Below are 26,480 nucleotides of genomic sequence, written 5' to 3' on the forward strand. Positions count from 1 at the left end.
ATCCCATCAGCTCATCTGAGATCTCATCAGTTCCTCCGTGATCTCATCAGCTCATCCGTGTCTCCATCTGCCCATCTGAGATCCCATCAGTTCATCCATGTCCCCATCTGTTCATCTGAGACCCCATCTGTTCATCTGAGACCCTATATGTTCATCTGAGACCCCATCTGTCTGAGAACTCATATGTCAATCCCACTCCATTAGCTCATCTGTGACCCTATCTGCCCATCTGAGATCCCATCAGCTCATCCATGTCCCCATCTGTTCATCTGAGACCCCATCTGTTCATCTGAGACCCTATATGTTCATCTGAGACCCCATCTGTCTGAGAACTCATATGTCAATCCCACTCCATTAGCTCATCTGTGACCCTATCTGCCCATCTGAGATCCCATCAGCTCATCCATGTCCCCATCTGTTCATCTGAGATCCCATCAGCTCATCCATGACCCCATCTGTTCATCTGAGATCCCATCTGCTCATCCATGTCCCCATCTGCACATCTGCACATCCCATCAGCTCATCTCTGACCCCATTTGCTCATCTTAGACGCCATCTGACCATCTGAGATCTCATAAGTTCATCCGTGATCTCATCTGTTTATTTATGACCCCCTCTGCCCACCTGAGACCCCATCCACCCATCTGAAAGCCCATCTGCTCCCTGTGCTGGGGCAAATATCCCCAAGACTGGATGCTCGAGTCAGGTCCCAAGCACGAGCTGCCTTCCCTGATTCATCTGCCTGTGCAAGGCCCTGGGGTTCATGGCTGGGCTCAGGTCTGCTCACGCGTCATGAGGTCATGGCTGGGTCCTGTGTGGGGTCATGGGGTCATGACGGGCTGGGACCACGGCCCAGGGTGACACCTCTCTCCTCTCTGACACAACATGCTTCAAACAGTTAGGAGGAGGCAGCCACGTGACCTCAAGGCTGGGTAACGCCTCAAGTTTCTTGGGGTCTCTGAAGGTAGGAGGGGCTGTCAGCCATGCAGATTCCTGGGGCCCTTCCTTGGCAGCTGCTTCTGCAAGGCTGGGGTGGGCCCTAGAATGTGTGCTGCAAATGGACCCCCAGGTGGCTCCGGGCGGGGTCTTGGCCTGGCTCGTTGGGAGCTGGGCTGGGGTTCAAAGCCGAGGCAGAAACCCGAACCCTCCAACCTGAGGGCTGAGGGCGTGTCTGGCTCTGCCCACCACAGCTCAGGAGAGGAAAGGGCCCCACACTTCTGGGGCTTCACCTGAGCGGGGAGGAGCCGGGTGCTGGTGAGGTCCCCAGGGCAGCCAGAATGGCAGGCCCAGGACACTGGCCTCGGATGCTCCGGCAGAGCGGTGTGAATATCACACGGGCTCTCCGGGATGTGGGATCTGCGTGAGCTGCCTTGCCCACCGGGAGCCTGACTGTGTAAATGCAGAGCCCCGGGCTGGCTGGGAGAGAACCCCGGCTCCCAACTGACACCCCCGAGGCACAGCACCAGCGGCTGGGCCCGCCTGCTCCAGCAACCGAGACTCTCAGGCTGCAGGTTGGGGGCAGAGTGCGTGGTGTGGTTTGGCTCTGTGTCCCCACCCAAACCTCACCTGGAATCGTATCGTCATAACCCACACGTGTCGAGGGAGAACCCAGGTAGAGGCCATTGAATCGTGGGGGCGGTTTCCCCCACGCTGTTCTCACCGTGGTGGTGAGTGAGTCTCATGAGAGCTGACGATTTTGTAAGTGTCTGGCATTTCCTCAGCTGGTTCCCGTTCTCTCTCCTGCCGCCCTGTGAAGAGGCACCTACTGCCATGATTGTGAGTTTCCTGAGGCCTTCCCAGCCCCGCAGAACTGTGAGTCAATTAAATCTCGGTCCTTTATAAATTACCCAGTCTTGGGTATTGCTTTTGTTTTTTTTTTGAGATGGAGTCTTGCTCTGCCACCCAGGCTGGAGTGCAGTGGTGCGAACTGAGTTCACTGCAACCTCCGCCTCCTGGGTTCACGCCATTCTCCTGCCTCAGCTTCCCGAGTAGCTGGGACTACAGGTGCCTGCCACTGCACCTGGCTAGTTTTTGTTTGTTTGTTTGTTTGTTTGTTTTTAGTAGAGATGGGGTTTTACCACGTTAGCCAGGATGGTCTCAATCTCCTAACCTCGTGATCCACCCGCCTCAGCCTCCCAAAGTGCTGGGATTACACGCGTGAGCCACTGCGCCCGGCTGGGTATTTCTTATAGCATTGTGAAAACGGATGAATACAGCATCTGTCCTGTTGTGGGGTAGGGTGGTCTCGGTGTGAAATGGACAAATACAGCGTGTGTCCTGGTTGGGGTAGGGTGGTCTCGGTGTGAAATGGACAAATACAGCGTGTGTCCTGGTTGGGGCAGGGTGGTCTCGGTGCAGTCTGCTGTCCTCACCCCACAGTGCTGAACTTGCTGGGGTTGGGGGCCCAGGAGGCCTTCCAGGTTCCCTCTGCCTCCAGGAGCCTGCACAGTGGCTGTGGCACTGAGCTCCGTGGCTTCTCAGAGAAGCTGGCTGACCTTGGCCGAGCGGCCGGCCCTCTGGGCTCCTGCATGTACGGTCTTAGGTGCTGGTCTCTCCTGTCACTGCTGGTGGGCACCTTGGGAGGCTGGTGGATGCCTCTGCCTAGCGTGGTGCCCTGAGGACCTGGTGACAGGGGTGAGGGGTGGTGGGAGCCAGCATAGCCCTGCCCACCTCAGCTGGGGCCAGAATCCCACCGGGGCCCAGTGTCTCCCTGAACTCTGACATGGGGCCCTGGCTGGCCCCGTGGGCGGCCCCCTGCTCTCCGCACAGCCCCCAGCACCCAGCACCTCAAGGCTCAGGCAGCGGCTGGACGTGGCCCTCAGAGCCCAGGAAGTCACCTTGATGACCCTCCTGGACTGACTCGCCTCACGTCACCCGGGACACAACACGCAGCCCTGCAGACGCCACCCAGGACACGACGCCCAGGCCGCAGCCCTACAGACGCCATCCAGGACACTACGCGCAGGCCGCAGCCCTGCAAACAGAACCCTCCAGTCAGGAGGCCTCCTCAAGGGGCTGCTGGGCCTCTGTCAGTAGCTGGGGGAGTCAGTGCTCCGTCCTGGGAAGCCCGGCGGTTAGATCTTAGTCGCGGGCCCTGCCACCCGGGAACAGACTCCAGGGCTGAGCAGACCTCTCGTCGGCTGTCCTCTTTTCCTCTGAAAACCGTGTTGGAGAAGGTGATTTTCAAATAACCTGGAATTATCTTGCTCTAATTCAGCATGCACTCTTAGGTTGGCAATTTCTTAAGAGGAAAACGATTTGGTTCCACGTGAAATCTGCATTTAAATGAAGAGATAACTCACTCTGACCTCAGTGCTGGAGTCAGTGTGGTCGGGCGGCCGACCTCCCGGCAGGACCCGCATCCCCACCCGTCCCTGTTTCCAGGCCCGCTGGACTTCGTGGTCAGCGTTGATGCGGGGCCACCGCTGTGAGGCCCGCTGGACTTCCGTGGTCAGCGTTGATGCGGGGCCACTGCTGTGAGGCCTGAGAGAACAAACAAATGTGGAAGGGGCTTGGCGTTCTGGGCCCTAGAACGGAGCCACGGAGCTGCCGAGCCTGGTCCCAGAGGCAGTGCAGGGATCCAGACACCAGTGCCCAGGACCCCACATCAGTGCCGGAATTTAGACACCAGCACCGGGACCCCAGCTGAATCGCCGTCCAGCCTGATAAAAGCATCTAGGGGTGGCCTGCAACCTGGCAAGGCTCCAAGCAGCTGCCCCCTGCCGTCTTCCTCATCAGGAAGCACTGGGCGGCAGACAGTCCCAGCCCTGCAGCCGGCTCCAGGCTTCGGAGGAACCTGTAGCCCGGCCCCACCCGTCCTGCGGAGCGGCTCACCGTGGGGACCTCCCTCACACAAACCCACTGCCCTCCCTGCCTCGGGGGCCAGGACCCCTGTCCCGGCCGACAGCCCTGGCCCCACACCAAATGCATCGTGTCCTCGCAAATCTGTCCTTCAAGTTTTTGTTCTCTGGGGACTTACACCAGATTGAACGGGGAGTGCCAGCCCCTCTTCCTGTCCACCTGAGGCTCACAGCTGCCTGCTGGTGGGGAGGTGGGGGCGTAGGCCCTTTGTGCAGATGGGAACCCCCTCTTTTCATGTGGTGGGGGTGGACAGCTCTGTTGACAGAGGCCCTGAGAGCCGCTCAGGAGAGCTGACTCCCCCTCCCATGCCCACTGTGAGGGAGGCATCCCCCACTCCATCCACGATCTCTCCGAGCCATCACGGCCCTGGAAGCTGGGCTGAACGAGTCTCCAGGAAGGGCCAGGGAGGGCGGCTAAGCCTCTGCAGCATGGCCAGCCTCTGGGACCACCCGTCCACCTAGGGCCGGTTTCCTGGAGCTGGGGCTCAGCCACCCTCCCTGGCCCTGCTGGCTTGGGGAGATCATGGATGGGGCCAGGCCTCTCCCAGCGCCAATGGGCACTGAGCTGGGAGGTGCAGCCTCGGGAGGTGGGCCCATGGTGGGGTCCTTGCTTCCTGGTCTGCTGGGGGCCCTCCAAACCGCACATGGTCCCTCTGGGGCTTGCAGAGCCTGCACCGAGAGGCCTCTCGCGAGAGCAACCCAGAGCTGGAGAAGAGAGTCCAGGCTGGACCCTGCAACCAGTGCTGCCAGTAGGTCCGCAAGGTGGTGGAGGCAGAGATTCAAAGAGGAACCTGCAGCAGGGGCCACCACCCGCTGTGGGGCAAGGTCCCTGCCAGGCTGGGCCAGCCTGAGGTGCCTCAGAAGGGGCACCTTTGTGCCAGGCACTGTCCATCCCGTTGGAGGAGCTGGCCCGCTCCGTGGCTGTGGCCGACACGACCCTCGCTGTCAGTCAAGGAAGGAAGGACGTGGACAAGTCTCTCCAGGGCAACACGCTGGCTTCTCCCTTCCCCTCGGCCCCCAGGGAGCTCAGGGGTGAACGAAGGCCCAGTCAGTCCCTGGGTTAGCTGTTTGCCTATTGATTGAGAAGGATGAACGGGGCTGACGGGCAGTGGGCAGAGCCAGTAGCTTCACAACGCCATGTGTTTGCACAGCAGAGCCGTCTAAATGAGCATCCGCTCCACGCCTCCCGGGAAGGGGCTGGACACTGGGCATTCCTGGCGCAGAGGAAACCAACGGACTCAGGATCTGCTTTGGGAGGTGGACACGCAGGTTCTCACGCTGGGTGGAACTCGGGAGATAGAAAGACGAATGGGAGACAGGAGAACGCTTGTCTTTCCTGCTGCAGTCCCGTGTGAGTCCAGCCCCCGGGTGACAGGAGACGGGCTTCAGCGCTTGGTGACGAGGGCCTGGGGACTTGGCTCCACGGCTGCTGCTCCCTGCCTGGGTGGGTTGTGGGTCCGGGTGGGGTGGGGGTCAGGGCTGTGGAGCTGTGGAAAGCCCAGAGTCTGTGGAGCAAGCTCCGGGGTGGGGGCGTCTGTCGCAGGCGTGGCCCTGACTCCTTCCTGTGTGACCCCCACGCTGTGGGTGCCTTGTGCTCCTCTGGACCCCGCTGTCCCCTCTCTGCTCACACATTTGACACCGGGAGTCCTGTCCTCTCTCACCCCATGCCCTGCGCCCAGGAGCATCCGGCCGAGGGAGGTGGGATCCTCCTCGGGATGCAGCGGCGTCCTCCTCTCCTCCGCCTGCTGTTCCGGGAAAGCGGCTTGGCAAGCGCCTGTTTCTTGTCCGTCAGACCTGGAGGAAACCACCACATCAATGGATGCTGAGAAAGGACAGATACACATTTTCAGGAGTATTTAAGCTGCCATGAAGACAGGAACGTGAACGGCAGAGCTTTTGCATTTTCAGGACACAGAGAGGCTCCGTGTCCTTAGTGGGGTCGGCGGGGGTGAGGTCCAAGCCCACGTGTCCCACGGCTTCCTCCTGCCGCCTCCACCCTCTGGGCCACAGAGCTGCACCTTCGGGTGGGACCTGCAGTCTGGAGCCCGGGACCCGGTGGAGGCCGGGGACTCTCTGCTGCCAGCTCTGCACCAGCGGCACTTCCGTGGGAGGCTCAGGTCGTGGGGTGCAGGGTGGGGTTCCCAGCAGCTGCCAAGAGCACTTCAGGTGCCCGCTCTCTGAGCCTGGGTCACGGGGCGGGAGACGAGTCCCTGCTGCCTCTGAGCTGAACCAGGAACCGTCTCAACTTGAGCTTCCTGGTGTGCCGTCGACATTTGGAACTTAGAGAAGAAAGTTCCGGCTCTGGCCCCGGCGAGGTCCTTCCTCTCTCCTGTCAACACACGATCGGCCTCTTAGTCATTTGCCCAATGTTAGAAACAACTGAACAGAGCCAGTGGCTGGGTGCAGGGTGGCCTTGAGTCGGCCAGGGGGGGACAAGGCAGGAGCAGGCCCCGGGGTCTGTGCTTTCCGCCGGGGGTTCAAACGCATCTCAGAGCAGGAGCTGACGCTTCCGTCCTGTGGGCAAAAGGCCTGACGGAGCGACAGAGGCCACACCTGGAAGACGTCGCTGACAGATGGCCCCGTGGATCAATACCAACTTCAGCATCACAGAGCGTCTAGAGTCGGTTCTGCACGGACAGACGGTGAGCCATGGTGCGTTCAGAGGTCGCTGCCTGCACAGCCGCACCCCGAGAAGCCTGAGACGTAGCTGACGGGGCCTACGCGCGGGCAGGAGCCGGGTGCACGCGTGAATGGAGCGGCACTGCCGGTGCCGTTGGCCGGTGACACTGGAGGGGGGCGGCTGAAGTGTGTGGTCGGCCTCCGCAGGGAGAGGAGGTTACTTCGGGTGCAGGAGGCCACATGCCGGTCGTGCGTCAGAATCTGAGAGCCTCGCATGGGGCAGGGGGGTGGGTGCTGAGCCCTGCTGTCCTGGAGCTGTGGCCAGGCGTCCAGACCCCGGTCCTGACAGTGGGCAGTGGGGGCCCGAGGGCCGGGTGTGCACTGGGCAGGCTCTGTCCCGAAGGACTCCAGGTGTGGACCACGTCAGAGCCGAGGTGGGCGCTGACCAGAGCCAGCTGCACGAAGGCAACATCGCAAGGTGGCTTCTGAGGCCCTGAGTAGAAAATAATCGAAATTCAGAACAGACAGAGACCCGGAGCGATGCACAGTCCTCAGCGGGTCGCGCTTCCCTGTGCTTCTGCGTGGGGAGGCTTCCGGAAAGGGGTGACTGGAGGGGACACCTGTGGGGGCACCTGGAAATGATGCCTGGGGGGGACGCCTGGGAGGACACGTCGGGGGGCACTTAGACTCTTGGGTGGTGACGGCTGCTCCCCAAGAACTGCCCGACTCTGCCCAGGGGGCCCTGGTCAAATCGAGCTCGGACGGAGAAAAGCACCTCTGCGCCTTGTACGTGGAAATAGTTGCATCGTTCTCAAATCTGTGACCCCTCGACCCAACCAAACACTTGCTTTGGGGCCCTCCTAGCAACTGGTCTCTGAGGCGTGCCGAGCCCTCCGGGCACCTTCCCCAGGGAACAACAGAAGCCCAAGTTTGCTGGAGCTGCCCCCTTCCTGGTGAGCGGTTCCTGAGCTGGCCCCGAAACAGCCTCGTGCCCCGCTGCAATCCCACTGGCCTGGGCACTGAACAATAACGCATGGAAGGCTTTTAAAAAATTAATTTCAAGCTTCCTTCCTTGATTTGGACTTAATTTGCTAAAACAGTTTTCATTTGAAGATGCTCTCCTCCCATGAAAAAAGCAAAACCAAAAAAAAAAAAAAAAGAGCCAATTTATTTCTGACATGAATACAGCTTTGAAGAGTCCAGTGACTCAGCTGGGAGACGGGACGGGGCGAGAGGTGCAAGAGGAGCCTCTGAGTCCCCGATTGGGATGCACCTCACAGGCCACCGAGCCAGGGACCTCGACGCATGGAATTCTGTCTTGGCTTCAATGGCAAATTTAATTAGTGCACATTTAGCTGGCAGTTTGGGAGCAGATTCAATTAAGTGCTCCACCAGTTCTGAAGAGGCCTCATGCTGCTGAGAGTACCAGGCGTGGAGTTAGAATCAGGTGAAGGAGCTGTTTTCCTCGTTCAGGGGCCCAGGACCACCAGCATGGGGGCTACGCTCTGGGCGGGGGAGAGCAGACGCCCCCGTTCCGAGGTCCGAGAGCCTTTGGTGGTGGAGCAGGTCATGGAAGGGACTGAGCAGCTCGGAGAAACACTCAGCCCTAGCTGGCCTCCAGGCGGGTGTCATCAGAGTTTGGATTTTACTCCTCACGATAACACCCAGCAGGCCAGACATGCAGGAGACAGCTCCAGGAAGTCAGGAGAGCAGGAACCCGTGTGGCTGCGCCGAGCACCAAGGCTGGAGACCACGCGTGGGCGACCGCCTGCCTGGCGGGAATCTTTCAGCAGACTCCTACTGAAAAGAACAGCGAATGCCCCACTGTGCCCTGCAGCTTTTTCTTCCTTTTACTTTTGAAGCTTAACACATCCCTGCAGAGTGATCCAGAATGTCCTGGCATGTACGATTGCTCCAGGACGCGAACACCTGCCAGGCGCCAAGTCCCTTGGGGCCGTCCTTGGGTGGGGCGCAGCGAGGTGCCTTCATGTGCAGCCTGTGGGGACTTTCTGTCTTGGGGAGGAGAGGAGTCACATGCACGCCTGCTGTATACACACGTGCACACACAGGCACACACATGCACACACACATGCACACACACACGTGCACACACAGGCACACACATGCACACACACTCACAGGCGCACACACACATGCACACACTCACCTGCACTCACACACGTGCACACACACACACATACTGATGTGTGACCGTCTTGCTCCTCCCAGAGGGCAGCTGAATGTAGTTTCTGAGTTTCTTGGGTGTTGGTTACCAGGGCCAGGCCTGGAGCTCCGGGTGAGCGGGACAGGGCTGTGTGCAGAGAGGAAGCTTTCATGTGTTTTCTAAGCAGCAGGCTCAGGGCACCTCAGTGTCTGGGTGAGGACCAGCCCCGTGTCCTCAGTGTCTCAGGGTGGACCAGCCCAGTGTCCTCAGTGTCTGGGCGTGGACCAGCCCCGTGTCCTCAGTGTCTGGGCGTGGACCAGCCCCGTGTCCTCAGTGTCTCAGTGTGGACCAGCCCCGTGTCCTCAGTGTCTCAGGGTGGACCAGCCCCGTGTCCTCAGTGTCTCGGTGTGGACCAGCCCCGTGTCCTCAGTGTCTTGGCATGGACCAGCCCCATGTCCTCAGTCCATGGCTTGACTCCTCGTGTCACAGCTGATGTTGTTTTCTCCCCACATTTCTGAGGCCTTAAGAGGTTCATGGGTTCACCCCCAGGCCACTTAGAGAGCAAGGGACACAGGACACTTTGAATCTTGATCTGATTCCGAGTCATCAGTCCGTGATGATTTCACAAACCCTGGACAGGACCATGGGGCAGGAGCAGACCAGGAGCTGGGGAGCAGTGACCTCACGGTCTGAGGGACAGCAAACCCTGGACAGGGCCATGGATTGGGGGCAGACCAGGAGCTGGGGTGCAGTGACCTCACGGTCTGAGGGATGACAAACCCTGGACAGGGCCATGGGTTGGGGCAGACCAGGAGCTGGGGAGCAGTGAGCCAGTGACCTGAGGGACGGCCAGATGCCCTGTGGTCAGAACGAGGTGCCCCTGCCTGGAGGGCAAAGAGACACGGGGGCGGGAAGGTAAGATCCAGGGCCAGGCCCGATTGTGAGTTGTTCTGACAAACGGGTGCTTCCAGCCAGCACAACCACGCGTGGCTGCCATGGCCTAGTGAGGTCAGACCCAGGGCAGTGCCTTCCAGCCCCGCTGGGCTGCAGCCTCCCTCTGGGCTGGCGGCAACCTGACCGTCCCGCCGAGCTGCCCGTCCCGCCCCTGCTGCCTCCATTCCCCGCCGTCCTTCCACTGAGCGCCCTGGAAGTCCGGTGGGAAAGGAGGGCTGGGCTTTCTCACCCTGGGCCCTCCTGTGCGCAGCCCTGGCCCTGGGCATGATGACGGCTCGGCCTCCTCTGGCCTCAGACTCCGAGGCTCTAAAAATGTCTCGCCGCAAAATTTTAGAATGTTGCCAGAGAAGAACGTATCTTTTTCTCATTACGAAAAGCCAAAAAGTCACTGTTGAAGAATTTCATCCATTAAAAGTTTGCATTTGAATCAAATGAGCTTCTGTATCTCATCTGGGCTTAGAGAAGCCGGGAGCGGGAGCGGGAGCTCTTCCCTACCGAGGAGCCTGTGGCCGGAGTGCTCAGATGGGCTTTCTCCAGGGGACGCGCCTGAGAAGGACGACTGGGGGTCAGCCCCTACGATGACTGACCCCAACTCCCAGCGGCCTCAGGATGAGGCTCCCCGTGTGTGCTCAGCTCCTACCTGGGATCAAGGTGGCTCCAGCCCATTCAAGCCTCCACACTACTGGACACCGCCCACCCCCACCCGAGGCAGGGTGAGGCCCTGTGTTGTGCTGTGGTGGGCGGGGCAGGCAGAAGGCCCCGGTCCCTGGGACAGGGCGGTGTCAGGATGTTGCTGTGGGGCTCAGCTTCAGGCCCCAGGGGAGGGGAGGCAGGGCAGGGGAGCCGGGGGGTGGAGAAGGGGGCTGCAGGGGTACAGCTTGGAAGCAGGGGGCCTGGGGGTCTCCAGTCTCCACGTTCACAAGGAAGGTCACAGCCCCCACCGCCTGGCTGCCATCCCTGACCCCAGACTCCCTCAGGTCTTCCAGCCCCACTTCCCCAACCTACTCACTGGTCAAGGAGACCTGAGGGCAGGTGGGGCAGCCTGGACAGCACCCCAGGGGACGGTCAGCTGTGCTGGTCAATGCCCACACGAGCGTGGGCTGTGACTTCCCACCAGGTCCCTAAGTGGAGGAGTTCTGCGACGCTACAGCCTCATGCCTGCTCCTTGGGCCAAACCTGACCTTCCCCAGGCCTCTCCAAGGCGCCTGGGGGCCAGGGTCACAGGGTCAGTACGCATGACATGTGGCCCAGAACTCAGTGCAGTGCACTGTCCCAGCCCAGGGGGAGCTTCCAGGCATGGGGGCGTCCAGGCAGGAGGGTGTCCAGGGATGCGGCCGTCCAGGTATGGGGGCATCCAGTCAGGGAAGCTTTCAGGCAGGAGGACATCCAGACACGGGGGTGTCCAGGCAGTGGGGTGTCCAGGCATGGGGATGTCCATTCAAGGGACCCAAGCAGGGGGACGTCCGTCCAGGCCGGTCTCAAGGATGCCGACGTCCAGGCTTTGTCCCCGGCCTGCCACAAAGCTGGACAGCACGCTTCCCCGTCCTGAACCCGGACAGAAAGATTTCACTTTGACTCCAGAGGGCTCCAGTTGAGCTGGAGGTGTTTAGAGAGCTGCCAAAGCTCCCCCTCAAATTTCTCTCAGGGGTTCGAGGAGCTGCAGGGGACAGTGATCTGTGTCAGCATCAGGGGGAGCCACGGAGCCGCCATCTCCATCGCGACCCAGCTCCGGCCACGGCCTAGGATTGATGACACGCTCAGTGAGAGGGAAGATTGCATTTCCAGGGTGTCTGCCAGGGCTCGCTTTGATAAATGTTTAAAAATGTGCTAATATGCTCTATTTAGCCATCTTTATTACAGTCACTCTCAGGGAATCGGCTCAGTACCCTGCCTCCACACACAGCTCCACACCTGCGGTGCTTTCCTGGGCTCTGTCTGCAGAAAAGGCCCCAGCGTGTCGGTGGCACTGAGGTCTTTCAGAGCTGAGCAGCCCACCTGCCCCCCAGGGGAACTTGGCTCCCTCCAAGGCGGGAAAAGTCCCTTGTGAGCCTCCAGCTGCTCTGGGAAGAACTCAGCCCCTTGGGCCCCCAAGGTGTGGCCAACTGTTGGGCTGTGCTCAAGGTGCAGGTCACCCCAGGTAAACTGGACGGCCCCATAGCAAGAGCCTCTGAGGCAATGTCACAGGAGACCTCACCGAGGCCGGCTGGATGCTGGCTCAGACACCGTTGGGCAGAGAGGCAGTCAGGTCAGAGGAAACAGTGTTCTCACGTGACCTGGGGCTCCTGGTGCTTGTCCACGTGAATGTGGTGTGGCCTCGTCAGACAGGGCCACAGGCCACAGGGCCATGGACAACAGGGCCACCAACAGTGGGGAACCTGGTGCAGATGGCAACTTTTCCTTCTGTGTCTTCACAGCTCTGCCCCCAAACATCTCATGCAGGGAGTCTCAGGGCTCCCCGTATGAGGACAGGCTGCATCGTGTGGGACACCCTGCCTGACCCCATGGACCCTGCCCATCCCCATGGACCCTGCCTGTCCCCATGGATCCCGAACCCAACCTTCCCAGACCCTGCCTTCCTGGACCCTGCCTTCCCGGACCCCTGCCAGGTGCCCCTGCTGGAAAGCTGCCAGTCCCCGGGGACTCGGAGGTGAGGGTTTCACAAGGTACATGTGTCCAGGACCAGGCGTGGTGGGTGGGGTGGGCTGCTGTGAAGGAGCCCTTCCCAGGAGGATGGGTCTAGGGTCCCCCCACCCCTGAAGGGAGTTGGACCTGGGGCTGAAGGTTGGCAATGCCAGCCCCGCTCCCTCTCTGGACCCCTGAGAAGGCCACAGAGAACGGCCCAGCCCTGATCCCTGCTCCGCTGGTCTGTGAGGAACTGAATCTCCTTTCTCTTTTGTTTTTCTTGAGACAGAGTCTCTGTCACCCAGGCTGGAGTGCAGTGGTGCCATCTCAGCTCACTGCTGTTTCTGGGCGTGAGGACTCTCCCTCCACACCTTCCCTCGAGGCTGGGACCACAGGCGTGCACCACAATGTCCAGCTAATCTTTTTACTATTTCTAGAGATGGAGTCTGCTGTGTTGCCCAGGCTGGTCTCAAACTCCTGGGGCTCAAGTGCGTCACCTGCCTCAGTCTCCCAAAGTGCCAGGATTACAGGTGTGAGCCACCATGCCTGGCCTGGGCCTCCTTTCAGACCTGGGCTTTCCGTGTCTCCTCCCCCAGTGGACATCACAATGTCCGCTTCTGAAGAAGAGCCCCGCCCTGCCTCTGCCCCGCCCACAGCCCCGCCCACAGCCCCGCCCACAGCCCTGCCCCTGCCCCGCCCACAGCTCCCCCGCCCTCTGCCTCACCCACAGCCCTGACCCTGCACCACCTCACCCACAGCCCCCCACACCAAGCTGCTGGTGTCCCAGGTCCCTCTCGCCTCCACTCAGCAACCTCATGGCCTCCTGCCCCTCCTGCCCCTCCTGTCCCGAGGGTGCCTCTGGCCTCACTGCATCCCACATCCTCAGGGACAGCTGGCTGGTGTCAGCTTCGTGAAGGCGGATGCGGTTTCCAGGCTGCTTAGGCCGGTGGGAAGATTGCTAAGTCCTGCAGCCGCCCGGCCTGACTTGCCTTGAGCCGGCCTGCCCTGGGTTTTCTAGGAGCGGCTGCCGTCATTACTGCTGGAATTCTTCCAGAAGGTGTGGGAATGTCAGAGCCGTGTGGGGGCAGCGACCTCTGGGCTCGAGCCCTTGGCCAGAAAGGGCACAGCTCCCAGGCGGAGGACATCAGCTGCCTCTCACAAACGCTGAGGACCGACCCTGGCTTCCCCCAAAGGCAGGGACCTTCAGAGGGACCGTGGCCCTCGTCCCCTTGGCGGAGAGGACAGCAGCACTGTCCCCTTGGATTCTGGAGGCCTCTGCCGGGGTCCTGCGTTTCCACATCGCCTGCTTCCTCCCCAAGTCTCAAGTCCAGCGGCCGCCCGGGGCAGGGTCCATGTGCCATGGGAGTCTGCGTCCCTGCAGCCCCCGGGGCAGGACTGAGGCACCGGCTGAGGACATGGAAGCCGGCACCTGGCCGGCTCCTCCAGCTCCAGCCCCAGAGGCTTCCGACTGCGGCCGTGATCAATCACAATATGCAAATCGCTCATTTATGAAATCTCATCACACCAGGGCAGTCTGATTCATGATTCAACACTCCGGTTGTGTGCATAGAATCCCTAATTGCCCCGCAAGCCGAGGGCTTTTGATAAGAGACCCCTGTTCCGGGCGGCGCCGCGTCTCTCCTGCCTCAGCGGGGCTGGGGGCTTCCGTGATCTCATCCCCATTCCACACAGACTTTGTTGAGCCCTGTTGTGTCGGAGGAGCCTGGGTGCTCCTGGCTGGGGAGGCCGTCGGGCAGACGAGCCCCGGGGGCAGCACGGAGGCCGACAAGGAAGCCTGTCTGCTCAGCAGCCTCTGCACATGGGGTTCCAGCGTCCACACCGGCTTGCGAGGGGCCTCACAGCTGCTCCACAGATGGGACCCTTGGCCCATTCCCCAGTCCCAGGCCTGGGCAGTGCTGGCCCTGGGGGGGCTCCCCTGAGGTCTGCTCTAATCTCAGGGCTGCAGAAGGGAGCCCCCAACCCACCTCACCCGGTCCCCAGGTCCCAGAGATCGGCACAGTCTCAAAGTCACGGGGCTCTGCCCCTCAGACTGTCCTGCAAACGGCTCTGCCTCTCTCCACCTCCACCCAGGGATGAGAACAGGGTCCTGTAAGGAAAACAGTGGGGCTCAGGGGAGCGTGCACGTGCACTGAGCAGGTTCAGAGACTCCACGTCTGACAGAGCAGCCTCCTGGCCCAGCTCCAGCCTTGCCCCGGTGGCTCCTGGTCTCCGGGACAGGCTGCAGGGAGCGGCTGCTGCTCCGGGTCAGAGGGGCTTCCGGGGACCAGGCGGGCAGAGGCGGCCGTGCTCTCCTCTTTCCGGTTTCTGCTGACCCCCAGGCAGTGGAGTTGGAGGGACACCAGTGTCTCCAAGGGGCTGGCACCAAGTCATGACAGGGTCATAGGTCACTGTGGGAAGCAGGAAGGTGAGAGAAGCGTGAGGCCACGTCTGCAGCTGCAGAGGGTCCCAGCCTTGGTGGGGAGCACGGCCCCAGCGCACGGCCTCCCTGACGCCCCCAGATGCATGTTCCCTTACCAGGACACTCGCGCCTGGATTAGGGCTGCTCCCACAACCCAGGATGACCTTGCCTCGAAAGACCCTTTTTCCAAACCTGAGTGCTTCTGGGGTTAAGATGGACACACATCTCTTTGGGGATCGTTACTCAATGTGCTACACTCTTCAGTCCCAGGGACCCACTGCTCAGACCCAGGAGAGAGGTGGACCCAGGAGGGAGGTGGAAGAAGTTGGTGCAGTGAGGAGGGCGGGGACGCTGCAGCCAGGAGCAGACAGGAGGAGGAGGTTTGTGTGAAGGGCCTTCCTCGTGGGCACCTGGGCCTAGGAGCTGGGACTGCAAGAGAAGCAGGATCCAGCATGGGAACAGGTCTCTCTCCGGAGACCCCAAACGTGGGCTTCGCCAGCGGAGACGGTGTGAGCCTCCGGGAGGTGGTGGACCGGCTGCGTGCAGGGCTGGCCTCCCAGGGGAACACATCCAGACTCAGGGCAGCTGAGGCCAGGCGAGAGAGCCGCCGGTGTTTCTGGGGAGGTGTCAGGGACACAGCCGTGGTCCGTGGGGCTCACATCTAAGATCCAGACTCCAGGGGCTTCTTTCCAGATCCTCCCAGCCTCGGCAGAGTCAGGCAGCTGTGCGAGGCTGTGGCTTTCTGCATCCCCGTACGGGAGGGACCCTTACACGGTGAGCGTGTGTGTGGGGCAGCATCAGTGCCGACGAGGCAGGGTGGACCCCACACTCCTGCGTCATGGGACGACCCCGTCAAGGCACAGAGGCCTGGAGCCAGCACAGCCCTGCCGCTCCCCAACAGACAGGTTCAACAGTGCTGGCATAATTTACTTTGTTCCATTGTCACTATTTATTTGGAATTTACTTTGGAGCTAAGGACACGAGGATTTTCTCAGGAAAGGAAAACGGTCTAGTTTGAGTTACCTCAAGTTTTTTCTACTGTCTTTCCGAATTTTGGGGTGGGGCGTACACTGAATTCCATAATGTTGTCTTCTATATCAGTGTAATGTAAAGTGTGATATTCTGGCAGAAATGGAAAGTGTATCTTAAAAGGTTTTCCTAATGTTGACAAAAAAAAAAAAAGCGCCAAATTCTGTAAAATATTGAAAGAGGTTTATTCTGAGCCAATATGATTGATCGTGGCCTAAGCTACAGTCTCAAGAGGTCTTGGGAATGTGCCTAAGGTGGGTGGGTCACAGTTCAGTTTTGTGCATTTCAGGGAGACAGAAGTTACAGGCAAAGACGTCCATCAGTCCATGGAAGGTTCAGGTGGGACGTGGGGACTTGCACCTGGATTCAACGGTTTTCTGGTTGGCAGTTGGTTGAAAGAGTTAAGCTTCATCTAAGCACTTAAAAAGTCAGGAGACAGAAAAGCTTGGGTTGGGATCAAGTGGGCTGTAGACGCCAAGGTTCTTGTTAAGCAGCTGAGGCTCCCAGGTAGGAAACAGCCTTCAGAGAGAACGGAGGGTGGAAATCTCTCTTCCAAATTTAAAAGATGTCGGACTCCTGGTTAGTCCTCTGTAGGTCTGGGAAAGACCTAGAAAGGGAAGGAGACCCTCTAAGATGCAATTTTCTCCCCGCAGCAGACAGGCCAAAGGCGTGTATTGTGGCGAGCACCGTGTCCACGTCCTCAGGGCCTGCCGTCTGCCGTCTGTGTGGGAGGCTGCACCAGAGTCAGGCCGGGAGTCTGTCTGTCCGTCCTAAGAACTCTATTGTAACCTCAGCGCTGGTCAGTGGTGCCCAGACACCAAAGGGGAGGGGTGTAACGAGAGGTGTCCGCCTCTTCCCACCATGGCTGGGAATCCCGTGTCTCAGGTTCCCTTGGCCATGAAGGGGGATCCGTCCAGTTAGTTGGGGGGCTTAGAATTTTATTTTGTTTTACACTAAAATATTCTGAAACTGCACTTACTTGCAACTAAATCAATTAAAAATTCATTAGCTTCTATTTGAAACGCTCACATTTTAAAGTTCTCTTAGACTGGGCGATAGATCTCTGTCCTCATCTACATATACTTTAAACATTAACGTGTTTCTAAAAACAATGGATTTTCTCTGCAAACCAAAAAGATGTTTACTCATTTAAAAATTTATATCCTAAGTGATTTTAAAAACATTCTTAGTGGATGTTAGCTGTCCTTCCTGGCAAGGGGAAGGTTTGTTAAATTAGCATATTCATTTAGTACAGACTGATTGACATCCCGGGACCCCAGGCATATCTGAGGTTGTTTACAGTCTGTGGATCTCTTTTACAAACATCAGCATCTCATTTGAGCTATAAAAAAAAATACTCTCTGGAAAGGTGTTTGGGCAGGTGTTATCATCATCTTGCTCTGGGGGCAGGAAAGAGACCTTGGCCTACGAGGCACACAAGGTGGTAGAGCGAAGGCTCAGCTCCCTCTGCCCACCCCGGGGGAGGCCGCTCAGCATCCAGTGGGGAGCCAGACCCCCAGGAGGGTACCTGAGTCCCTCAGTTCCTACAGCAGCGACGGTTTATTGCTTTCAGTCCATCATCTCATTGCATGATATTTCTCTTTTCATAGTAATGACTTAATTGTGTTTGTAAAATATGATACATGCTCCTCATTCAGAAAAATTCAAGTTGTGCAGAAAATTACCAAGAAAGTAAAAACTTACCTAAAATCCAACCACACAATCAGATACTTCTTTGTACATACTCACAGCTCGAAAGAAAAAAGAATTTATTTCAGATTATTGGAATAATATACTATTTCTTTTTTTTTCTTTTTCTTTTTTTTTTTTTTAAGACGGAGTCTCACTGTGTCTCCCAGGCTGGAGTGCAGTGGCGTGATCTCGGCTCACTGCAAGCTCCGCCTCCTGGGTTCACGCCATTCTCCCGCCTCAGCCTCCCAAGTAGCTGAGACTACAGGCGCCCGCCACCACGCCCGGCTAGTTTTTTGTATTTTTAGTAGAGACGGGGTTTCACCATGTTAGCCAGGATAGTCTCGATCTCCTGACCTCGTGATCCACCCGCCTCGGCCTCCCAAAGTGCTGGGATTACAGGCTTGAGCCACCGCGCCCGGCCAAATATACTATTTCAACAAAACATTACAAATGAATTTTACATGAAATTGTTGATGAAAAGAGTCAAACTCTATAAAACATTGGAAGAGATTTGTTCTGAGCCAAATGTGAGTGATCATGGCCCATGACACAGCCCCCGGGAGGTTCTGAGAGCAGGTGCCCAAGGTGGTCGGGTGCAGCTTGGTTTTATGCATTTTTAGGGAAGCATGAGACAGCAATCTAATACATTGAAGAAATACATTGGTTTGGTTCAGAAAGTTGGGACAACTCGAGCGGGGCTTCCAGGCTATAGGTGAATTTCAACATTTTCTGGATGACAATTGGCTGAGTTTATCTGAAGACCTGAGATCAATGGAAAGGAATGTTCAGGTTGAGATAAAGGATTGTGGGGACCAAGTTTTATTGTCCGGAGGAAGCTCTCCCATAGCAGACTTCAGAGAGAGAGTAGGTTGTAAAAAGTTTCTTATTAGACCTAAAAGGGTGCCTGGCTCTTAGCTGATTATCTACCGAACCTAGAAAGAAAGGAAATAAAACAAAGGGGAAAGGGGTTCTCTATAGAATGCGGATTTTTCCCACAGGAGACTCTGGAGGGCAATTTCAAGATACAGCAAGAAACTATATTTTAGGGTAAAACATTTTGATTTTTTCCCTTGTTCTGCCAGAGTAAGATTAGAAAGGAAGTCACGACGTACAGGGTTAAATGAAACCCATCTGATGAGAATTGATGGTTTGTAGGGCATTGACTCCCCAGACTCCTTAGATAGGAATTCGGCGAGATAAAAAAAAATCAGAGCTTCATCCTCATCACAATCGTGGCTGAAGGGGAAGCAGCACCTTGTTCACAAGGCAGGAGCAGGGAAAAGTGCAAGCAGGGGCGATGCCCGGCGCCCGGATCTCGTGCGAACTCACTCACTGTCATGAGAACAGCGTGGGGAAACCGCCCCACGGTCCAACCACCTTCCACCGGGCCCTCCCGCAAAACGTGGGGACTATGGGGACTACAGTCCAAGAGGAGATTTGGGAGGGAGCACAGCCAAGCCATGTGAACATGCAAAGCACACGGTTTCCGTGTTGGCTCCTACAGCCGTGATTCTCCCGGTGCTCAGCACGGAAGGGGCTCCCGGGCAGCACCGTGGGGCTGGGACTACCCGAACGCGAGGTTCTTTCCGGCTCTGGTCTTGGCTGGTGGACTCGGGCAATAGTCAGTTTTCAAGAGCAGTTGTACAGCCAGAGTCCCCGGGATTCTCTACACGTGTGACGGCAGCTCACGGGCTCACGTGATTCCCTCAACCTGCCACGTGGGAGAGGAGTCCACGGGCGCGATTCCCTCGTTCCCTCCGCGTGGGAGAGGAGTTCCCGGGCGCGATTCCCTCGTTCCCTCCGCGTGGGAGAGGAGTCCACGTGCGCGATTCCCTCGTTCCCTCCGCGTGGGAGAGGAGTTCCCGGGCGCGATTCCCTCGTTCCCTCCGCGTGGGAGAGGAGTTCACGGGCGTGATTCCCTCGTTCCCTCCGCGTGGGAGAGGAGTCCACGTGCGCGATTCCCTCGTTCCCTCCGCGTGGGAGAGGAGTTCCCGGGCGCGATTCCCTCGTTCCCTCCGCGTGGGAGAGGAGTTCCCGGGCGCGATTCCCTCGTTCCCTCCGCGTGGGAGAGGAGTCCACGTGCGCGATTCCCTCGTTCCCTCCGCGTGGGAGAGGAGTTCCCGGGCGCGATTCCCTCGTTCCCTCCGCGTGGGAGAGGAGTTCCCGGGCGCGATTCCCTCGTTCCCTCCGCGTGGGAGAGGAGTTCACGGGCGCGATTCCCTCGTTCCCTCCGCGTGGGAGAGGAGTTCACGGGCGTGATTCCCGCGTTCCCTCCGCGTGGGAGAGGAGTTCACGGCTGTGATTCTCTCGTTCCCTCCGCGTGGGAGAGGAGTTCACAGGCGTGATTCCCGCGTTCCCTCCGCGTGGGAGAGGAGTTCACGGGCGTCATCCCCTCGGTGCCCTCGTATGTGAGAAATTCCCGCTGCTGTCTGTTGCCTGGGATTCCACTTTTGGCCATAGTTTCCTTATGCAGAATTCACACGTTTCTGGGCCTTGGGATTCTGTGGGAAGCCTGAGGACAGGCTTCTCTCCCCACACGTAACCTGCTTTTTCTGCCTGAGTACCCATAGGATGCCGTGTCTCCCTGCAATCCGGGAGCCTTGCGGGGAGAGGCCTCTGCCGGCCGTGCTGTTGCGTCTTCTTGGGTGTTTCCGGACTGCGTTCATCACTCGCGGCTTTTTGTGTTTTCTGTCCTGCGTTTCTGTTCTTTCCCCAGGAGCACGTCTGTGGAGCCCCCGTGTCCCTGCATCTCCCTCCACTGGGACTTTGACTTGGTGACTTGGTTCCATTGCTTTGCGGCTTCTTTAGGCCTCTGATGCTTCCCCAGCTCTGTTTTTGCAGCCCAGAGGATGCAGACAGGGTCAGGTTTCAGACGTGAAGAGCTGGGTGGGGGTCTGCTGTCAAGGCCCCCAGGCTGCATGAGGAGCATGGAGGGTTGGGGCGCCCATCCCCTTGGAAGAGAGGGGGTCTTAGTCTGTCTGTGTTGCTATAAAGGAATGCCTGAGGCTGGTAATTTATTTAAAAAGAGCTTCCTTTGGCTCACAACTCTGCAGGCTTCACAGGACTCGTGGCCCCAGCTCCTGCCTCTGCTGAGGCCTCAGGAAGCTTCCACGCTTGGTGGAAGGCAAAGGCGAACCAGCATCTCATGGGGATGGAGAAAGGAAGAGAGAGGGGTGGGAGGTGCCGGGCTCTGTTCAACAGGCAGCTCCGTGGGGAACTCAGAGCAAGAGCTCACTGCCCCAGGGAGGGCACCAAGCCCTTCCTCAGGGATCCACCCTGTGACCCATGCACTCCCACCAGGTCCCACCTCCAACGCGGGGGATCACAGTGCAACACGAGGTTGGGAGAATGAACATTCACACCACAGCGGAGTTTCCCGGGCTGGCATGACTGAGGAGCTGTGACCGGGCCCTGCTCTCTGCGCAACTGCAGGTGTCTGCCCCCAGGGCCACCTGTGTCCACTTCCTCCACTGACCCACAGTGACCCGGGATAGCCACATTCCCATGAGGGAGAAGGGGGCGGGGAGAGGACAGTGTCCGTCACACAGAGGTTCCTCCTGGGCTGGCCTTTAGCGTGAGCTGCCTGGGGGGCTCCGGGAGAGGCAGCCCCACTCCCCACTCCCCACGCCAGTGACATGGCCCTCCCACCGTTGTGCTCCAGGAGGCTGTGAGCTCAGGTGGGAGCTACGATAGAAACTTTGGGCTGTTTGGCAAAGACGCCCTCTGTGCCAGTCCCCTGGAGCCCCACCTGTCTGGTGCCTCAGCACCTGGTGCCCGGTGATGGCCTCTGTGCCCTGGCTAGCTTCTGCCCCTCTGTTACATCCCAGGTGGCTGGTCAAAGGCCCCCACCACCCCACATGCCTCCCACCTCCTGCACCCACAGACAGATCTCAAGTCCCAGGATGGAGCCGTCACCACGGCTGGGTGCCTGCTCCCCGCATCCGCTCAGGTGGGATCCCCCTGCCTTACCCCCGGGCTCCAGGCCAATTGACTGATTGATCCGACAGGCATTTGTGGGAGCCTCCACGGGCTGACTGGGCTGGTGCTGGGACCACAGCCTCGACAAGTCAGACTGGCCTCATCCTCGGAGCTCCTGCTGGGGACCCAGTGAGCACACAGTGTGGGAGACAGGATGGCCTCTCTTGGGAGAGGCCTTGAACCGAGCCCTGGGGAGTGGGGGAATGGCCGTGCTGTACCCCCATACCAGGAGCGGGGGAGGCTCATTCCTGGCAGGGGGATGAGCCAGGACACAGGCCCCGGGCGAGAAAGAGCTGGGCTTGGAGAAATCAGAGCAGGGACATGTGTCCAGGCCAGGAGGATGGACAGCCAGCAGGAGCCGGAGCCAGGAGCCTCGTGGGGGCCCACAGGAGCCGGATCCGGCCCAGTGCAGCCCCGTTCAGCAGGGGGAGGCCTGAAAGAGCCTGTTCCCGCTCTGGCGATGAGAGCCTGCAGTCGCCGGGAGTCCCATCGCCCTGTCCAGGTCTGGGATGCCGGGCCTGAGATCTGTGGGGCTGGAGAGGAACAAGGCTGGGCAGGTGCCTCCTGCCAGGCGGGCAAGTCAGCCAGCGGCCGGGCCCCTCGGAGGGACGTGGAGCACAGCTCCCCTCCCCCACCTCACCCTAAACGGCAAACGCGGTTGGGGATCTACCTCGCGGTAAGAGCAGAGCCCCCTTCATCTCCGGCTGCCAGCGCGGCTCCTGCAGTTCCCAGGGAGAGGGAGCTTGGAAGAAAAATTGCCCTCATTCCCACAGCTCGCTGATCACGCTGGAAGACACACAGAGCAGAACGCAGGCTCCGGGTGAAGAAAGACAATGAAAACTTTAAATGAGAAAAAGCGTAGCAAACTCCCGGCCTGCGTCCTCAGTGGAGGAGAAACCGCCGAAGCACCTCACACCTCCTGATGGGGAAACGCCAGGGACAGCGTTGTTTGTGACACGTGGGAATGCGCTTTAACGGCAGGTCAAAGACAACGTGTGTGCCAGGTGCCTACATGCCACCCACGGCCCGTCTTCTCATCCACCATCAATTATAAAGGCCACCTGGGCCTCGAACGCGGCCTCCGAGGCACGGAGCATTCTCCAGCTACCATCCCAGGAGACAGCGCCTGTCTTTCCGATGTTCCTTCCACTCTTCCATTTACTGCGAGATCAGACCTCAGAGCCCCGCGGAGCTCGGCCGGCGGCAGGTGCGTCCTCAAAGGCAGCTCGTAGCCGGCTTCCTGGCCAGCGGTGGGCGGGCCCGTTGAGCCGCATTATTGAATTGCTGCTTCAGTACCAGAGGAACCAGTGGGCTTTTGATACATGCTTCAAAAATAAAACGGAGCGGACTTTGTGAGGGCCGGCCCGTAACGAGGGATGCATCCACCTTCCCTTTGATGGTTGCACGGTGACAGGCGCCCTTGGCTTTTGTTAGAAAGTGCGGACTTTTTTTAAACAAACCTATTGCTGTTAGAGGAAGAGAACGGCATTTACTGGTGCTAGCTGCGAGTGGTCCTGGACTTTCTGTGTAAGAATATTTGGTTGCTCTCGAGGCCAGCTCGAATGATGTGCTTCTGAAGTTGTATTTTTAACTGGAACGTCCAATCGCAGCGACTGGGTCCAGGCCTGGGAGGCAGGGTCCCTCCTGCGATGAGTGACGTCCTTGTGTTGAATGAGGAAAGACGAATTGAAGTCCAGCTTCCAGAGCTTCTTGTGCGTCTCCCAACCCGCCCGCGCCTGCTGGAATGAGGGTGTGTCTGTCTGTGCAGAGCCCTCGGACACCCAGGAGTTCAATGGGACCAGGCCGGAGCCGGGCTCGAGCACCGCCCGTGGGTTCTGCAATGGAACTGGGACATCGTGAAGCTCAGGTGACTCAGGCGTGCGCCCCTGTGGACAAGGAGCCCCTGTGTCACTGAGAGACCCCGGCACACGGGACCCCGGTGCCTCCCCCATGGTGGGTGTGGCCTCACGGTCCCGGAGTAACAGGGGCAGCCTGTGGTTTGGTTTTCCCGGTGCGTTGTTGGGGTGGCAACAATCTCTGTTCTTGTGACAGCACTTCAGCCCAGGCATGTGGCGAGGAGTCCGCCGGTCTCACAGCCCTCTGGGAGTGTGACGCCCTGAATTTCTACGGCCCAAGGCTCAGGAGCAGCCTCTGCCTTGGGGGAGAGAACCCAGGAAGGGGACATGTGGCACTCGGACCACATCCTGGTTCAATATTGTCACGCAGTTTTTGTTGAAGAAAAGAATGGAAAATGCTGGCTCATCTAAATGTTCTCATGTTTTATTTAGGATGCTGAATTATTCACTACGGCTCTGAACCTCCAGTGATCCGGAACTAAGCTGCCCGTTCATCAGGGACGCCTCCTGGCACCACCGTTTCCTCTGCATCTCGTGGGGACTCCGGCTTGGCACTCCCAGCCCCCGAGACTCTGGCGTCCAGGCTCCCCTGAATCAGCTCCCCGAAAAGAAGTCGAAGGAAAGTGGGTGGGGGCATGGCCTCATTCCCTGGTGACGTGAAACAGGAAGGTGAAAACATTCACACTGAAAAGGACTGCACGGTCCTGCAGCTCTGCAGCCCCGAACCCAGAGCCTGGGAACGTGGCCGGTGAGAATTGGGCCTCGGCTCAAACCTGGTGCAAGCTGCTGGCTTCTCAGGGAGGCGCGTCTGCTGTGTTGGCTTCTCAGGGAGACGTGTCCACTGAGGCTCAGCTGCTCCAGGGCTCGGCCGGCACCTGGTCAATCCGAGTCTCCCCAGGGCAACCTAGACCCTCACCCTTAGGGAAGAGGCCCAGGAGCTGCGCCTGTGGAGGTGGAGGTAGGCCGGCTGTGGCTGCCCTCGGACCCTCTGCAGGTGCCCTCTGATGGGACGCAGCGGAGATTGGCCTCCCACCACCCGCCCACGGGTCCGTTGGCAACTGTGTTGCCCTGATCCTGGGACGGCTCACTCAGTGTGAACTGGGCAGCGCTGAAGGGGGCAATGGCCCTGCCAGGGAAATGCCAAGCTCCTAAATTATTCACGACATCTAGGAGGAGGGCAGAGGACCCAGGGGTTGGACAAGTTTCCAGGGGTGCTCTACGCAGCCATGTTCTATCCTAAATGAGTGAATTATAACAGGGTCTCATGCTCCCAAGAGGCCTCAGCCAGCACGGCCACCCTGCTGCCCACACCCCTGTCTTCACCAGAGCTATCTATCCCAAGGGAATAGCCCCCGAGTTTCACCACCTATCCATCCACCCACCTGCCCATCCATCCACCCATCCATCCATTCATCCATTCACCCATCCAGCCACCTACCCATCTACTCAACCATCCACCCATCCACCCACCCATTTATCTAACCACCCACCCATCCCTCCACCCACCCATCCACCCATCTACCCATCTACCTACTCACTCACCCACCCACCCACGCACCCATCCACCCATCTACCCACCCACCCATGCATCCACCCATCCACACACACACCCATCTTCCATCCACCCTCCCACTCACCCACCAATTTACCCATCCATCTGTTTACCTGCCTCTTCATCCATCCACCCACCCACCCACCCACCCACCCGTCCATCCATTCATTCATCCACTCATCCTGCTGTTCACTCAACAGACACATCCAGCCCCTTTGACTCCCGGGTACAATGAGGTGCGGAGATGAAACACACGCACGTCCTGCTCTCCAGAATCAAAGCCTCCAGGCGTGGCACAAGTAACTGACTCCTCAAACACCGAGATAAACGTCAGTGCAGAAGGGAGAAAGTATTTCCAACAAAAGAGATTCTTGTTTCCAGGGGTGGGCTGGGAGAGGAGAAACGAGCTCCCCAAGAGGCCATATCTGGGCTGAGTCCCACGTCAGAGAGCTCTGGAAGGCTGGTCCTGCGATCCATGCTTAGCCTGACTACTGGCCAACTGATCACGAAAGAAGAAGGAAAAGGCACTTGCAGTTGACTTTTCAAATGACAAACGTGATGTGACCTGAAGACCGTGAGCCCGCCTGCCTCCCCGCAAGGCCCTCACAGCTAGATTGCGGAGGTCACGGGCTCCACATTCTGTGCCGTGGGTTCAGCTCGGATTTCAAGCTCGGATTTCACGGCAAAGCTGTGTCCGTGAGCTCTGGGAAGCTCCCAGTGCACAGGCACCAACCTCAGGAGAGGACTCGAAACACCGCGCAGCTCACACACTTGGGGATCAGAGTGTTCGCCTGAGCTGGGCGAGGCAGGGCACTCACACCAGTTAGGAGGAGCAACCTGATTATCCAGACAGGCAGCAAGGGAGAGCCGAAGCCCAGGGTTCACGGCAAGCTGGCCCCCCAGGCTCACAGGGTTTGTGACAAGCTGGCCCCCCAGGCTCACAGGGTTCACAGCAAGCTGGCCCCCCAGGCTCACAGGGTTCACAGCAAGCTGCCCCCCAGGCTCACAGGGTTTGCGACAAGCTGGCCCCCCAGGCTCACAGGCTTTGCGACAAGCCGGCCCCCCAGGCTCACAGGGTTTGCGACAAGCTGGCCCCCCAGGCTCACAGGGTTTGCGACAAGCTGGCCCCCCAGGCTCACAGGGTTTGCGACAAGCTGACCCCCCAGGCTCACAGGGTTTGTGACAAGCTGGTCCCCCAGGCTCAGGAAAGGAGCCCAGGGCGGGACGGGCCTCACTGCGCGATGCTGCACTGCAGCGGAGGGATCCAGAAGGTGCTGCTCTGAGTCCACACCGAGGGGACAGCATGCACCAGGCTTCAGTATTGCAGCACACCTGCTCTATGGGGGACAGGAACAGAGCCCGGCTGCCAGGCCAGCTCCTCCCTCTCTCAGGATGCTGCGTTTCCAGCACGAATCTGCAGTGATTCTTGAGAACTACAAGCAAGAAAGGGGGTGGGCACTAGGTGGCTCCAAGGCCCCTCAGAGACTCAGCCGGCCCCAGCTGCAGCTGACAGCCACGTGTGTCCAGCTCTGTGTTGCCGCTGGATAAGAGACACCCTGCTCACTTTTGCAAGCCAGCACAGTAAACCATTAATACATGTGAGCCTGTTTAAACCATTTACTTTTTGAAAGTAACATCAGGGTTTTAAAGGCAAGAATCGCCAGGAAGCGAGGGGTGGTTGGTAACTGTTGAGTTTTGTCCCCGGAACACATCGTAAGGCAGGCAGCAGGCCCAG

At 58.8% G+C, this 26,480-nt stretch overlaps 1 long non-coding RNA gene across 1 annotated transcript; it reads right to left on the reverse strand.

Moving 5' to 3' along the window:
* Nucleotides 1–23,607: 23,607 nt before the first annotated feature.
* On the reverse strand, nucleotides 23,608–25,748 carry LOC139356029 (uncharacterized). Its single transcript, XR_011607399.1, has 3 exons — nucleotides 25,479–25,748; nucleotides 23,967–24,137; nucleotides 23,608–23,841 (listed from the first exon to the last, which is right to left on the reverse strand). It is a non-coding gene; the product is annotated as an uncharacterized lncRNA (long non-coding RNA).
* Between the last annotated feature and the right edge of the window lie 732 nt (nucleotides 25,749–26,480).

This window comes from Macaca nemestrina, chromosome 9 (genome assembly GCF_043159975.1).
Source record: "Macaca nemestrina isolate mMacNem1 chromosome 9, mMacNem.hap1, whole genome shotgun sequence".
NCBI lineage: Eukaryota > Metazoa > Chordata > Mammalia > Primates > Cercopithecidae > Macaca > Macaca nemestrina.